The following is a 15,654-nucleotide window of genomic DNA, read 5'->3' on the forward strand; positions in this document are numbered from 1 at the left end:
CTAGGTATATAATTAGGAGGACCCATCGGCCCTATCTCAGTTTATGGTGAAATAATGTTTATACATGTCACTGCTGTATTTTTTATTATATGCACCTCACTACACAAGATCAGATGGTTTGATTCTTTTGAGTTTTGTGTCCTGCCCTGATGGTATCCAAAAGTTGCAGTACTTCAATATTCTCATGAAAATGGAGTCTTTCCTCATGCTCCCTTGATTTCTTGACTGACTGTGGGTATCTGGAGGTCTCGATGTAGGTAGTATCACTCCTTATTTTTGTTTAACTCTCAACATTCAGGCTTTAATGTAGGATTTTAGTAGTTCAGTGTGTTGTTTTGGTAACATTTTCTGTAGTTAATGAAAAAGGCCCTCATGCCAAAACTTATCGAAGGCTTGTGCTACATCGAAGGATATGGCTGAGCATACTTTTTTTCTTTCGTAGGCGTTTTCTATAACATCTGTTATTCTATGGACCTGGTTTATTATTGAGTGCTTGTTAATAAACCCAAACTGGCATGTTGGTATTAGGTTATTCTGTCTATGACCGGTTTTATTCTTTGTAACAGCAGTTTTTCAAAAACCTTAGATATTACTGGAAGCAGTGATATAGGCCTTTAGGCTTTTATTTCGTTTATTCTCTTTCTGAATATGTTACTTAACTGTATATTGATTGCATGTTAAAGATATTTCTTCAATTATAATACTATCTCGGGGAGAAAAATATAAAATTTTCCTTAATCATAGAATTTTCAAAACTTGAAGTATACAGATGTCACACTGAACAGTGTCCATATAGAAGGATTGACAAGAAAAGCGTTCGAAAAACACGGATTTTAGTCTTAATTTTGATGTTTCCCCTCTTGCTTCAGGCTCCATTTTAGAGAAGTAAAAGCTACTCTAACTTGGCCATTTTGGTTTATTAGTTGTAGATTATACTTTCTTGTACTGTATTAGTATGTTATTTGTTCTACCTGAATCTTGCTGAAATTCAGAATAGTAGTCGATCCCTTAATTGTAAATATAGATTGGTGTTTCATTTATTTCCTATATAAACTATTTTCCTTTTATAGACCTCCAGTTACTGACAGCATAGTTATGTTACTTCTAGCAGATCTGTTTCAGCTTTGGTGTTAGGGAATATTTCCTGAGACAACTTCCTGTTTGATGTGAAAATATAGAATTGACGTTTTGAGTTTTCTTAGTGCTCTATTGTGATCGTTTTAGCACTTCGTAGTATATCACAAAGAGTTAGTATTACAATATAAATAACAACACCTTTATTCTCTATGTAAAAGTAGCTGACATGTGAATAAAATATGGTTCTTATTACACCACTTCCAAAGCTGTCAGTTAATGGGAAATAATCTCTACGAGGTTGGGTATATAGCTAACTTACCAATAAAGTCTGATGAGTGCTCCTACCCAAATTGGAAACAATCAACGTCCGACAGGTATTCCAATACCACATATTGTCTTGATCCTCTGAGATCCTTTTTATTTTACATGTCAAGTAAACTTTCAAGTTTCAAATAACACTTATTTCCTAAGTTTGTGTGGTTCGCTTCAGTCTGCTGATTTCATGCGCGATATTCAGTAGTTGTATGAGTTCCAGGCTGCTGTTCTTTAGTAACCTTATTTACAGTTTTAGAGAGAATTCTTAAATATATTCGCAAATACATTTGATGTCGAGGTCATCGTGTAGTCCTTCGTTGGTAATTAATAGAAGAACCTTGTTTTGGCAGCGTTGGAGTGCTATTTGGCTTGCTGTTTTACTTTATAATTGACTGATAAACAAATCTCTTTGATTATAGATCAAATTGGAAGAATCTTCCGACCAACTAGTACTTTTATTTGATTTCGAGCATAATCCGCTTTACTTTTTGTCTAACGTGATACGACTAGACATTTTTCTACCGATTTCTACGAATTTAGAACTTATCAAAAAAAGTCATCTAAACTATTTAATACTTAGTTTAAACTGGAATCATAGTTATAAAAGCTCCTCCTGTCTTATCACATTTGAGACAGAAAGAGATAGGGTTTTTAAATACTACTGACTGACTGACCAAAGAAATCCTTTCTTGTTATGATCATCATTTACTTTAAATATATCTCGATTCTTATTTGAACTCTGTCATTATTAATTTTTTTAGAATTTCTAAAAAAATTTCCTCAATGACTTCTTTAATTATCCCATTTTATTATCGCTTAATCACGGCCGAAGTCGCCCCCACGGAAAACCGTTACAGAAAACACACCTGTTTATGAAGATGTTCCCGAAATATTTACTTCGGGATATTAAGCAACGAAATTGCTCAACAAACAAATTAATTTAAATTAGAATCTTTATCAGACCGTTCCGTCTTAATGTATACAGCGCCAGCAATATTGATAAAATTGCGAGCAGACAGCGCTAAGGGTACGTAAAATTAGATTTATTGGTGTATACCTGTTGCATCCCTTGATGGGTTTCGATACCGCTGAAGAAGGAGCCCCCACACAAAATAACACAGTGATTAACTGGCAACCTTCTTTAATATTTAACATTGTTTTTTATGAAATAGATCGAAGAAATAGTTTTGAGGGAATTTTTGTGTATAGAGACATTACAGTTACATTAATATCGCACTATCCAATTCCAATTCCAATCCAAGGGGTGCTGAATTATAATATATAATATTTGTATTGTTTATATATACATTCTATTCTAATTCTTATATGTCTATATATATATATATATATATATATATATATATATATATATATGTCTATTATTAGACTTATTAGAATATCCCTTCTAATAAGTCAACTGTAGGACAGCTATCCTTGCGTAAGCTTCACCAATTATAGAAAGTGTAAATAGTTCCGCCAAACTGACAGCACAAGTTATAGGTCGCTATAGTTGCTGCAATTTTCTTGTTTTAACCTTATTATTGCATCAATATGTGTTGGGTGTATTTACACTTCCTGCGTTATTTGGTTGGTACTCTGTGGGTTTACTTATGAAACCTAATGGACACATTTATTGGAAATATTTAGGGTTAAAATTTACTGAAAACTCCTAAATAATAACTTTTATGAGTATCACTAATTTAATATTATATTATGTCACCAGAACCATTTGAATTTTTTTCTGCTAGCCTATGTCCTCCACATATCTGACTTATCAAATTTCTTATCTTTAACATCCAAATTATATTCATTTGCATTTGTTTCTGGAAAAGATGTTTGCGAAAATCGAAATGATTGGAGAAATTGTTATTTTGTAGGAAGAGATGACAGATGATTCTTCTTATATTCGATTATATTCTTCTTATAACTTTATTAATATATATTTATATATATTACTTATTTAATTAATCATAACATCTTTAACTTTCTATTGCTTTCAAGTTTATGAATTATTATATAGTTTTTAAAAGAATTTCAACTTCTTTAATTTCTTTTATTTTTTCGTATACCTCTTGACCAGTCATCGTTTGATATTCAGTTACGCCAGTCCCTTAGGAGTAGCAATGTAAATCTGCTTTTATATAGCTTTTTCTCAGAGAAATTTTGCGACCAATTGAGAAATGCCAGATCATTATTTGCATTCCATTATTTTGTATTTTGTGATGAGGCATAAAAATTAACTACCGCAATACTGTAAATATTTTTGTAACTTCCCGAACTATATTCCAATAGGTTTTATCCAAAAAGAAACTTTTTAAATTGTTTTTCACTTGCTAGCTATAATTGTTTTAGGTTAGTATCACGAAATATAAGTATTTCTAAAAAGTTATTTCTTCACTCTATTCCACACTCTAAATATTCTCAATTTAATACAAAAAACAGGTGGTCGGGCGTTAATTGAGTAATGGTTCAACTTTATGAATCAGGTCTATAATAAAATCACTAATTCCAGCTTGCTACTCAATTTTGAAGATTTACTGGGCTATTTTACTATGCAGTTTTCGTTTACAATTCATTCATTCATTTATATGGCAAATAGAACCTGAAAAATTATTTGATCTGGAATGGGAGACACAGCAGAGGCAGAACCCAGCAGAACAATTTCTTATTTGGCTATGCCATTTTTCATAATGTCTTAAATCTATCTAAACTTTTGGGCGTGCAAAAGAAATTTTGGTCATAAAGTGGCTGGCTGCGCAGGTAAGATAACAAACCAAGAATGCTATTGAGACATTGTGAACCAAATGGATGCAAATATTAGTTAAAAGGAGACTAAATTTATCAGTTCCAGGTTCAAAATCAGGTTGAAAAGCCACATTCTTAGATCAAAGTTCTAAAAGTAATCCTGCTGATTCACTAGATTTAGCTGCCTCATATTTTGAAATAAGTGTATTAACATTCAAGCATATTTAGTAGTTAAACATTTGCAATGTAAGGCGATCCTACTAAAATATAAGCCACCGCATAATCACTAAAATACCAGCCATTGTCAATTCTCGAGGGTTGATACCGTTAGGCCAGAAGACTATATAAGAGATCTTTTTCTAGACTTGTTCCCTAGTTCCATACTTCGTTAACCACATGGAATTTAATATAAAGTAAATAGGTAAAAATGAATCAGAAATTCTGTTTGCCTAGCAAACTTCAATAATGTTAGTTTTGTACTGCAAGTTACGCCATCTCTTGTAAAGCTCCGAAAATTATCAACAATCCTAGCAAATGACTAAATGGAAGACTACCATCAAAAAATCCGCCCTAATATCCTATAAAAGTTTCTTTTATAGCGGTGCAAGTACTTTACCTCCTGACACAGAAAGAAACAAAACCCATATAATAAAATCTCTCTGGCGTATAAAAGAAAAAATCCTTTTTGTGTCAATACAAAGCTACAAAAAGTGTATAAGAAGATTTAAAAGTTCTCAGATTTTCGTAATCTGTCGCTTTTCCCTCTCGAGGGACAATATTTATTTTAAAAACTCTAAACTTAAAGTTGTTCGGTTTTCTTTTCAATAACAAGGTGATAAAAATGTAGAGCGTCTTAAAGTTTTCGCAGTTTTTTTACTTAAATACTCCCGCAATAATTGTGGTGGTGAGAATTAGAGTTTAAAAGTAAACGAATACCGTTATTTAAATCACCTGAAAACATTAGCAGCTTGTGTATGTAGAACAATAGAGTTTAACGTATCTTCTTTTTTATGAGACTGTTGGAAAAGTACCAATAAAGACACAAAAGATGTTGATATTTAATTAAAGGTAACAGCTACAATGACGCTATAGTACGTCGTTAGCACTAGGTTGCTTACTTGGTAATTCTATTAAATATTTACACCAAATTTACTCTAACGGTGTACGTATCGATTCCTTGCCTCGTCTGTGGAGGGTTGTTTTGGAACTATTTTCTTTAAATTTGCGCCCTAGACGTGCCTTTGTTTCCTGTTTGTTTTTAAAACTAGCTGAACCAATTGATTCGTGATTTTAACCGAATAAAATTCTCATTTCTATTAAAACTACACAGAAATATTAGCAATATTCCTTCAATGTTGAAGTTAACATCTTTTTTTTTAATTTTTGTTGTATAGATTATAATTTTCAGTATATTAAAATATGCAGCTAAAATGAGGGCAAATTGAATTGTTGTGTGTTTATAATAAAATGAATTTTATCTTACTTATCAAAAAAGTAACAATATATTTATCAAATTTTGTTGATAATTTATTCGCCTGTATTCAAACTAGATTGAAAGGTATTAAAATAATCAATAGAAATAGATTTTTATAGAATTATTTTATGTATAATCCATACATCCAAAAGTGTATTCAATACTTTTAGGAAAAATAATGCAAAATCCAAAATTCCCAAATCTGCCCCAGTTCCATCTTTATCAACAAAAGATGAAGAATTACACTTCCCGTAAATCAACAGGCACATCTTGGCATACAGGTAATGTTGACTGCATGGAGACCTAGATAGTCCTAGATATTTCCTCATAAATGTTAATATATTAATCTAAATGATTTAATGTCATTAATTATTTTATTGAAATATACTTACAATTTATCAAAGCTGGAAACATGGTAAAACATCTCTGGCAGAATCATTAACGAATTGTTTTCGATACATTGTAAAAATTTGTGAGAAAATATCTGTTACTAGTTATCCATAAGTCGCTATCAAAATTTACATGGGTTTGGGCTTTGTAACTTTATTTAATCAAAAATATACATATGAAAAAATAGATTTAGGTCGTAAAAGAAACTCCATCATCAATATATTAGGCAAAAATATCGAATATATTGACCTGTTTACGATCAGTTCTTTTATTTTTTATTTTTTAATTTTAATATTTTATCAAATTCTACAAACTTACATAACTTTTAAACTGCTACATTTCGAAGGCAAATTTAACTTCTGTATTTATCATCACGTTTATTAAACTTTATAAGCTTACAACCAATTAACCTGTAGCTTTATCTAAGCAACAATTATAAGAAAATGTTAAATAAAGTTAATCAAAATCAACAAATAGGCTGAGTACGTATGCAGAAAAAGTATAAAAGGGTGGATCCCAAAGCTGGCTGAGATTTCATTATGTTTGGCCATTTGTTGGAGACTTTAATGTAAAACATACATCTTGGGGTTCACAAATAATAACATCACGAAAAGGAAGCGAATTACTCTAAGTCATTAACCTTACAATTTGTAATAATCGTTCAGGGCGCGAACCCACTTACTGGCCCACAGACAGTAATAAAGTCCCACATCAGCTGGATTTCTACATTTCAAAAGGCATCTCATTTAATCAAATTACTACAGAAAGTTTGTGCGATTTAGCATCTGATTACACTCCAGTAGTGTTAACACTATTGGCGCGACAATCCTAAGAAAAACCTATTAGCCTAATCTTACCAACAAATATACTGACTGGGACAAATTCAGATTAATACTGCAGGAACAAATCAGTTTAAAAGTCGGACTAGAAGTATACATGATCTTGATCTGAAGCATGTTCCGGAATGCTTTAAGGTGGTACAAATAATTATGCTCAAAAAACCTGACAAACCTGCAGAACAAGTCGAATCTTACAGGCCTATTTCGCTACTACCTGCAATATCAAAGCTATTTGAGAAGCTAATATTTAAACGTTAAAATTTTTTTAATAATACCAGTCTTCAAGTTTGGTTTTCGATATAACCACTCAACAATCGATGAAGTGAACAGAGTAACTGCGGCTATTGAAAAAGCATTTGAGAAAAAGAAATACTGCCCTGCAATATTCCTGAATGTTTTACAAGCTTTTGATCGGGTTTGGGATTTAAGATTAATCTGTAAGATGAGCAAATTGTTACCGGGAAACTGTTGTCAATTTCTGGAGTCATATCTTTTCGAAAGAAAATTTAGAGTATCGCAGGAAATGGTGTTTTCGACATCTAAAACTATTTCAGCTGGAGTTCCACAAGGTAGCGTCTTAGGACCTCTCCTGTATCTGCTCTACACTGCTGACATCCTACAATAAAAAAACAGCACTTGGAACCTTTGCTGAAGACACAGTTATTATGGCAAACGACATATCTCGGCCTATGGCAGTCAATAAAATCTACAAATGGACGATATTTAAGAAAATTTAACTTAATAGCTCCAAATCTGTTCATGTTAATTTTGCATTGCGGCCACTTAATAAAAACTTAATTATAGTACTCAATGGATGCCCCATTACTCAAGCAGAATCAGCTAAATACCTCGGCATCCATCTTGGCGGTAGATTAAATTGGAAATATCATGTTACACAAAAAGCAAAACACATTAGGTCCAAAATAAAACAACCATACTGGTTAGTCGAAAGATACTCTCAACTTCATTTAAAATCAAAGAGATTGATCTAACAGACAAACATAAAGCCAATTTGGACCTATGAAGTGTAAATATGGGGCTGCACTAAAAATTCAAACCAACCAATTATCCAACGTTATCAAAACAAAATTCTTCGAGTAATTAGCGATGCCTACGTAACCCGTGAAGAACTGCACGATAACCTGGAAATCAAATGGATTTGCGAAGTTATCTAAGATTTAAGTATCCTTAAAACATGAAAGAAAATTACTAAATCATACTAACGTGGGAGCAATACAACTACTGGACAACGTGCAGGATATCAGGAGATTGAAGTGAACCAAACCATACGAACTTATATATAGTATATACCTTTAGTGTAAATATAGCGTAAGTTATTGTAATTTTATAATTGAGATACATATTGATGTATTTATCTCGTATTCATCTTGCTTGTGAATTAATCCAAGTACAAATTAAAGGTAGTAATAATTATAAAAAGATTTATTATTGTTAATACCAAAATGTTATGAAAAAACTAAAATCCATTTTGTCGTTATTTTATTCATAAAGATTTTACTAAAACGACAACAGCCTTATGTAAATTTTGTATTTGAAACTTCCCCTTTCCAAATCTGCACCAGGAATCTGTACTCTAATCGGGAGGACGATCAGGTTTACTTGCAAATCAACATTGTGTCAGAAATCGCTTTATAACCCATCGACAATGCGACCGAAAAGGGGGATAGCCGAAGTCAAAAGAACACAAATTATTTATTTTATCGCGCTTTTGACAATTAAATACGCTTTAACGGGCCCCAATAAAGATACAGTCGCCCGGAGAGAAATACTATCCTGCAGGCGTAGATAGGATATCAGGAATTAGCTTTGGACGATCCGTATGTAAACTTAATCCTTGATGTAATCTCGTCGTTGCCTGTTCCAGTTCAAGAGATAAGACGTTCAGTTTACAACGACATCTCTGTTTGTCTGCGTCAAATATGTAATTAGGTGCATAGGGTCTGAATTGGTTCCTGTGCTCCACATACATAAACAATTAACGAAATCAAACTGACATGCCGGTTCGATGTTGAAGAAAAAAAATTCTAAATTTTGAAACTTATATTAATGATTACTGGATAATTTTTATTTCTAGATTTTTTTTGTTGTAAAGTGTCCTTAGTGCCAATTTTTAACGCTAGATCTACAGGAAATATTTTTGCATTGAACATCAAGTACACACAGAACATATGGCATTCTATATTCAAGATCCTCGGCTGATATGGGATTGCAGACATCAATTATGAAGCTTATTTGGAGTTATACAATGTGTATGCTGGTAAAAAAGCGCCTCAACGATCGATAATGATAATGCAGGGGTCAAGCCACTGGCTTATTATAGGACCAAAAACGATAATACATTTTCATTTTTAAGCACATTTTTTCTTTTACATGTCTATGAAATTTGAGGTAACTAGTAGTAATAAACAGCTTTGATAACAAAAAACATGAGATCTATTTATCACTCAATGTTACTTATATTAACATTAAGATAATGAGAGATAAAAATAGTTTGTATATCCTTTAATTGCATTTGTCATCAATTTGATATTTGAATTAGACGTTTTTTAACCCTATAAATGAAGAATTGTCGAAATTTTATCTCATTTAGTTATCTCTAACTTTTTCCACATATAAAGGAAACATCTGGATTATTGGTTATTTTCATACTTTGCTAATAACTTTTATTTGAATAGAGATATAGTGCTGCAAATATCATCACTTATGTAAGATTCGATGTCTAATAACGCTATTATAATATCCTTGTTCGTATTTTATTAGGTTGATACATATCACTGTAGTAACTTTAGGGCAAAAAACATTTAACACAACATACATTGTTAGCTTGATGCTAAAAGTAATTTTTTTTTCACCTTATGAATGACATTGTATCATCGTTTTACCCTTATTTGGTGACATTTTCTGCATATTATGTATATATATACTTAGGAAAAAAAAGATACTTGGTAATTTTTATAATAATATTTTTATAATGGTACGGTACGAGTGCTAGATATGGTAGTTATGTAACATTTGGTGCTTAATAATGCTCCAATATTTTTCATGTTTGCATTTCAATAGCTTAGGCATGGTTGTAGTTGTTTTTGGGGTAAGAAAAAACTAAGCTCTAGCTGGAACTACATAGAGAAAATAGTTAACTTAGAGTCAAAATAATGAATTCATCTTTTTCTTCACCGTTTAAATGATTAAATATCAATGATTTCCCCCTTTTGGTGATATATTAATTTTGACACATATACTCAGGAAAAATCCTGATTTTTGGTTATTTTCAAACTTTTCGTTATAACTCTGGTATATGCAGAGATATAGTGCTGAAAAATATATACTTATGTAACATTTGGAGCTCAGTAATAGGATAATTTTGTTCATATTCCCATTGCAATGGTATGGTATATATGATTATAGTCATTTTTGGGGCAAAAACATTTAAACTGTATTTTGATTTGTATCTCTAATATCAAAAGTAGTGAATTCATTCAGGAGTTCATACAACTGAAAGAACATCAGAACTGTCAGGAAATATTACTTCAGAAACATAAATATACAAAATTCCATAATAAATAAACGGTTTCATATACAAGAACATCCGGTGTATTGATCACTCAATGTTGCCTACGTTAACATTAAGACAGTGCACATCCTCTGATTAGTTTAAGAGTGAATAAGAACAGGTAGAGAATATCATTATCAAAATCACCCGCAGGTCCATAGAAGAGGATGTTCCATGGTATGCAGGATTTTCAGGAAAGAATAAATTGAATAAAGAGAAAAATATTTGGAAAACTTTTCGATAATATTAGATTCATTGAACTATTTATAATATTGAGACATGGACCATTATTATATAGAGACGGTTTTAATATTAATGAAGAATAGACATTTTCACCTTTTTTCCTCATATTTTTGTATCTATAATTAAGTTGCCTTTTGTATGAAAGTGGCGCCTGCACTACACCGCTTCGCTATTAAAAGCACGTAAAGCGAACAATTGTACTACACTTTGTTATTTAAAGCGGCTCTAAGCTGCTGGCGAAGATGTAAAAGATGTTGATATTTAATTAAAGGTAACAACGAGAATGGCTTCGTAATACATCGTTAGCATGGGGTTCTTGTTTAGCAATGCCATTAAATATTTACATGATATTTACTTCAAAGGTGCACGTAACCGTTTCAGCTTTGTCGGTTGGGGAACAGTTGTTTTGCTTCAGTTTTCTTCATGAACATTCAACGTTTTTTTTTGTTCATATTCTTTTACCAACTAAAATAATATCAATTAGATGCTTAAATATTATAATTTTATATTTTCCGTACTCAATTTTATAATCTTACTAACTATTTTATAAATTTCTCTTGATTTTATACTTTTTCCATTTATAATCATGACATATCGTGATTTTTGGTCATTTTTAGAGTTTTCCTTATAATTTTGGTTTAAACAAACATACAGTACTGAAAATATCGGTATTATGTTACATTTGGTTCTTCAAAACGTGATAATATACTGCATGTTCGCATTGTCAGTAGATATGACTATAGTCATTTTTGGGGTAAAGACATTAACTGTGTTTTGATCTATATATGGAAAAAAATGAACTTATTGACAATAGTAATGAATTCATCCTTTTGTTTGTTTTAGTTATTTCTGATTTTTATTATTAAGGTATTAATGTTTTACCTCATTTGATAGTTCATAATTTTTTCCCACCATTCCATTTCCATTTTTCATATGTATACTGAGGAAGAATCAGGATTTTTTTGTCGTGTTCAGACTTTCTTATAACTTTGATTTAAACACCATACAGTACTGAAAATATGGGTATTATGTTACATTTGGTTCTTCAAAACTGATAATATTCTGCATGTTCGCATTTTCAGTAGATATGACTATAGTCATTTTTGGGATAAAAACATTTAACTTTATATTGATCTATATCTGGAAGTATCGAATTTTTAACTTAACTGGATGACCTATAATTTTTTTGCACATTTTCATATATACACTTAGGAAAAATCGGGATTTTTTAAACATTTTCAAACTTTTTCTTGTAACTCTGATCGAAACAGAGGTTCGAAACTGAATATATCCTTACTTATGTAACATTTGGTGCTTAATAACATGATGATATTGTTTCTCGTCAAATTTTAATAGTTTAGAATTTTCAGCAAGTAGGGTTCGCAATTATCATCCATAACAGTATTCATGACAGAAAAATGAAATTGGATTAAATTAAAATTGCTCTTAGAAAAGAAATGTGGGCCATGATGTTGTTTCTTGAATCTCCTATTTTTATTATCAACATATACTTTTTAGTAATTTGGTAAATGTTGTAGAAGACCTGAATGTAATATTTGGCTAGAATGAAGTTGATAATTGGTTTCCCTCGTCCTGGCAATCCTCCAACAAGTATAAGCGATAAAAATATCCACAAATTCAAGAAGCTGGATGCTCCGTAATTTGTATATTAGTCTAGGACGGTGGGTTTAACTATGAAACATAAAATATCTTGTTTTATGATAGGTGGTCTATCGAACATATTGAGATACATCAAATTTGTTCAAAAACATAATTAAAAGCAGTCAAACTCGCTCGATATATCCTCTTGAGAGCTTTTTTGTTCCCAAAAGTTAATTTACTAGTTTTAGTCAGTTGATTTTTCGAATGTTTACTCATGGAATGTATATATTATGCGCACAGTTATGAACTAAACCTAGCCTATTGATCAAAATATCTATTTATCTGCGCGATAATTGCGCCATGTACGACTAAATACGGCAACTCGATTAAGAACATAATATATTCAATTAACTCTATTGTAAATATAGTCTCCGGGAGACATTCCGTCGGTTATATTCACAGATACGATATGAGGCATTAGCATTGGTCGATCCATATGTAAAGTTAATCTCAGACGTAATCATAGTGTCTGTTACAGTTGAGACGCTTCGTTTGCCATGATTACCGGGTTTGTCTCTGTCAAGCCGGTTTAGTTACACCTTTCTGCCGAGTTTAATTGATTCGCCTGAAAGAAACCGGCTATAAGGACGTTATATATACGTTTGCTTTCGGTTCCTACTATCGAATGTTATTGTTGACGAAACAGCAACTCACTGGTGAGTTCTGATTGCTATTTTTGTGATTTTTTATGTGGCACTGTTGCCAGATTTACTTTAATTGCAGTAGATTATTTTCTGGTAAATAATATACATAAATAAAGCACACAAAAAGATCAAAAGTAGTATTTTAAAATGGTTGGCTCTTTTAAAACTGCCTCATACAATTCGTTCATTTATAAGATATATAATAATATAAGAAATATAAGAAATATGTAAAATGAATCATATGTTTGCTTTCAATTGTTGAATGATATTGTGGACAAAAAACAACTCACTGCAAATTTTTATTGGCACTTTTGCGATTTTTTTATGTGGCGTTATTGCCAGATTTGCTTTAATTTCAATAGATTATTTACCAGATATAAAAGGTGCACAAAAAGATCAAAATAGCTAGTATTTTAGAATAGTTGGCACTTTTAAAAATGCCTCATACAATTAGTTCCTTTACAAGTCATATAATAATAATGAAGATATTTAATATTCTAGATATTTAAGATTGTAGCAGTATAAGAAAGATGTAAAATGAATTGATAAAATTATTGTAGTTAAATTTATGGTTTTAATGTATAAAATGTATGTAATAAAACCTTTTTTCAGATTTGGTGACCAAATTTAAATAAAAGGGAGCCGTAATAGTATGAATTATTTATAGAAAAAAGTTGTAGGTTAGTAACAATGTAATAATTAAATAATAAAAAAATTAAACAATTTTGTTTGTAAATATTTATATGATATAATGTGTAATACAGTTCTGTATACTCTTAAGGCTTGGGGCAATATTAAGGACTTTTACTGTAGCTTAACTTAGTGTCTTGTGACTCTTACCCATTTAGGAAAAACATATTTATCAATGCAGAATAATAATATCTAGTGAATAAGGAGAACAGAATATCTAAAGCGTCTAGACAAAGTTCAGAAGCAAATATTCAACAGTTTTTTCAATTTCATTTTATACAAGGAGTATAAAAGAATAATAAATGAGTTTTGTAGAATAATCTACTCAAAGTTTTTATTTCATTTGTTTTATATGATATAACATGTAATGTAGTTCTGTATAGGCTGAAGGCTTAGAGAAAAGTACGTGTATAAGAAGCTATCAAAGCAAAATATGCGGTATTTGAATAGGTATCAATTGAAAACATAAAATAATGCATTTTGCATGACGAATGTCCCGGAAAATAAGGAAAACGGAAAAATCAGAATGGGAAATTCGAACGAGACGCCCTAAGTATCCATATATTGCTGGGATCCCTGTATATGTATGAGTTATGGCCGGGGTCGCCACGTCCCTACTATATTTTATTTGTTATCGGATTCAAAGTTCGTGACGCTTTTTCCAATCGGCCGTTTTGAGGTTTTGAAGAATTAGAAATATTTTGTGCAAAGGAAATATTTCTATACGTGACGACAGATAATTTATATTTTCGATTTTAGCACCCGCAACTGTATTAGGCGAAGATAAATCGATGCGATGGTTAATTGTTTTCCCATATCGAAGCTTCGGCAACCAAATCGCAATGATTTTCGACTGAATTAGATGGACTTTAGCTCGGTAAATACCAAAAAATAGTTCTGATTTTATTATAAGAACGATGCCTTGCTCTGTAAGTTTTTGTCCATAGTTATTGGGTAGCGTTATGTCTTTTTTCTCAATAAGAGAAGATAAATGTTTGTTAAAGAAGATCTTTTTTCCATCGCCACTCACAACAGTCCATCAACTTATCCCAAAATGTGTATCAAAATTCGTGTAGGGCTACAGGGTTGGTGTGATAACACTGTCGAAGACATTTGTTATCATTCAATTACTGTCGATTACTAATAAATTTGTTGTTTTTCAGTTACCAAATAATATACAAAATTATATTCAATATAGTGTGACTGCATATAATTCTATAAAATTCGAATGCCAACTAGTCAGAAGAAAATGGGATTCTAATTCAATATATATTGATGTTCAGTACTGGCCACATATACTAACCAACATATTATTTAAATTCAAGCCCTCAATAGGTGTCAATCAAACTTTATAATGGTTAGATTACGAAAAGCTAATACCAAGTATCTGATTTCTGGTTTATCAAATAGTTCGGTGGGTTATAGTTCACTAGGTTAAGGGTATGTTACAAATATTTGATTGAATAATGTAATTTTATCAAGTTTTTTGCAGACATATTTGTGCCATGGAACTTCATGGAAAGAAATTTCAGATATTTGAACCAATACTTACGTACAGACATTGTATGAACCAAATAAAATCATTGAAATCAAGTAAAGAAAAAAAAACTAAGCAGAAATCTAGTTGAATAATGGACAGAAAAAAATGATATGTTAGGGCATGTCTAGACACAGAAATTGTAAAGTACACAATGAAGTGTTATAGTTGCATATTCTTAGAAGATTGTTAGGCAAATATCACAATGTAATTAAATACAATATAGAGCTGCATCCTCAAATGTGTATAATTTAGACCTATTTTTGTGTTAGAGTAAATAAAATTGTTGATAACGTATTTGGTTGGACCTCATTTGTTTGATTTATTGTATATAAGAGTCGCTAATATTTTTTAAATATTTTAAAGTCTCCTTTTTACCGACGAGGGTTTATCTGTACTGGACCTACTGTTCAACGTGGTCTCCGAACAACGGTCCTCGGCATTAAGCCTACCGACTGGCGAGTGAC

The 15,654-nt window shown here is 31.3% G+C and overlaps 1 long non-coding RNA gene across 1 annotated transcript; it reads left to right on the forward strand.

Moving 5' to 3' along the window:
• Positions 1–14,006: 14,006 nt before the first annotated feature.
• Positions 14,007–15,414, forward strand: LOC143204657 (uncharacterized). The gene is made up of 3 exons (XR_013007651.1): positions 14,007–14,527; positions 14,814–15,090; positions 15,143–15,414. It is a non-coding gene; the product is annotated as an uncharacterized LOC143204657 (long non-coding RNA).
• The last annotated feature ends 240 nt before the right edge of the window (positions 15,415–15,654 follow it).

The sequence above is a fragment of the Rhynchophorus ferrugineus genome, unplaced genomic scaffold (assembly GCF_030347505.1).
Source record: "Rhynchophorus ferrugineus isolate W39M unplaced genomic scaffold, kcgeb_rfMv2 rfM11, whole genome shotgun sequence".
NCBI classification, from domain to species: Eukaryota; Metazoa; Arthropoda; class Insecta; order Coleoptera; family Curculionidae; genus Rhynchophorus; species Rhynchophorus ferrugineus.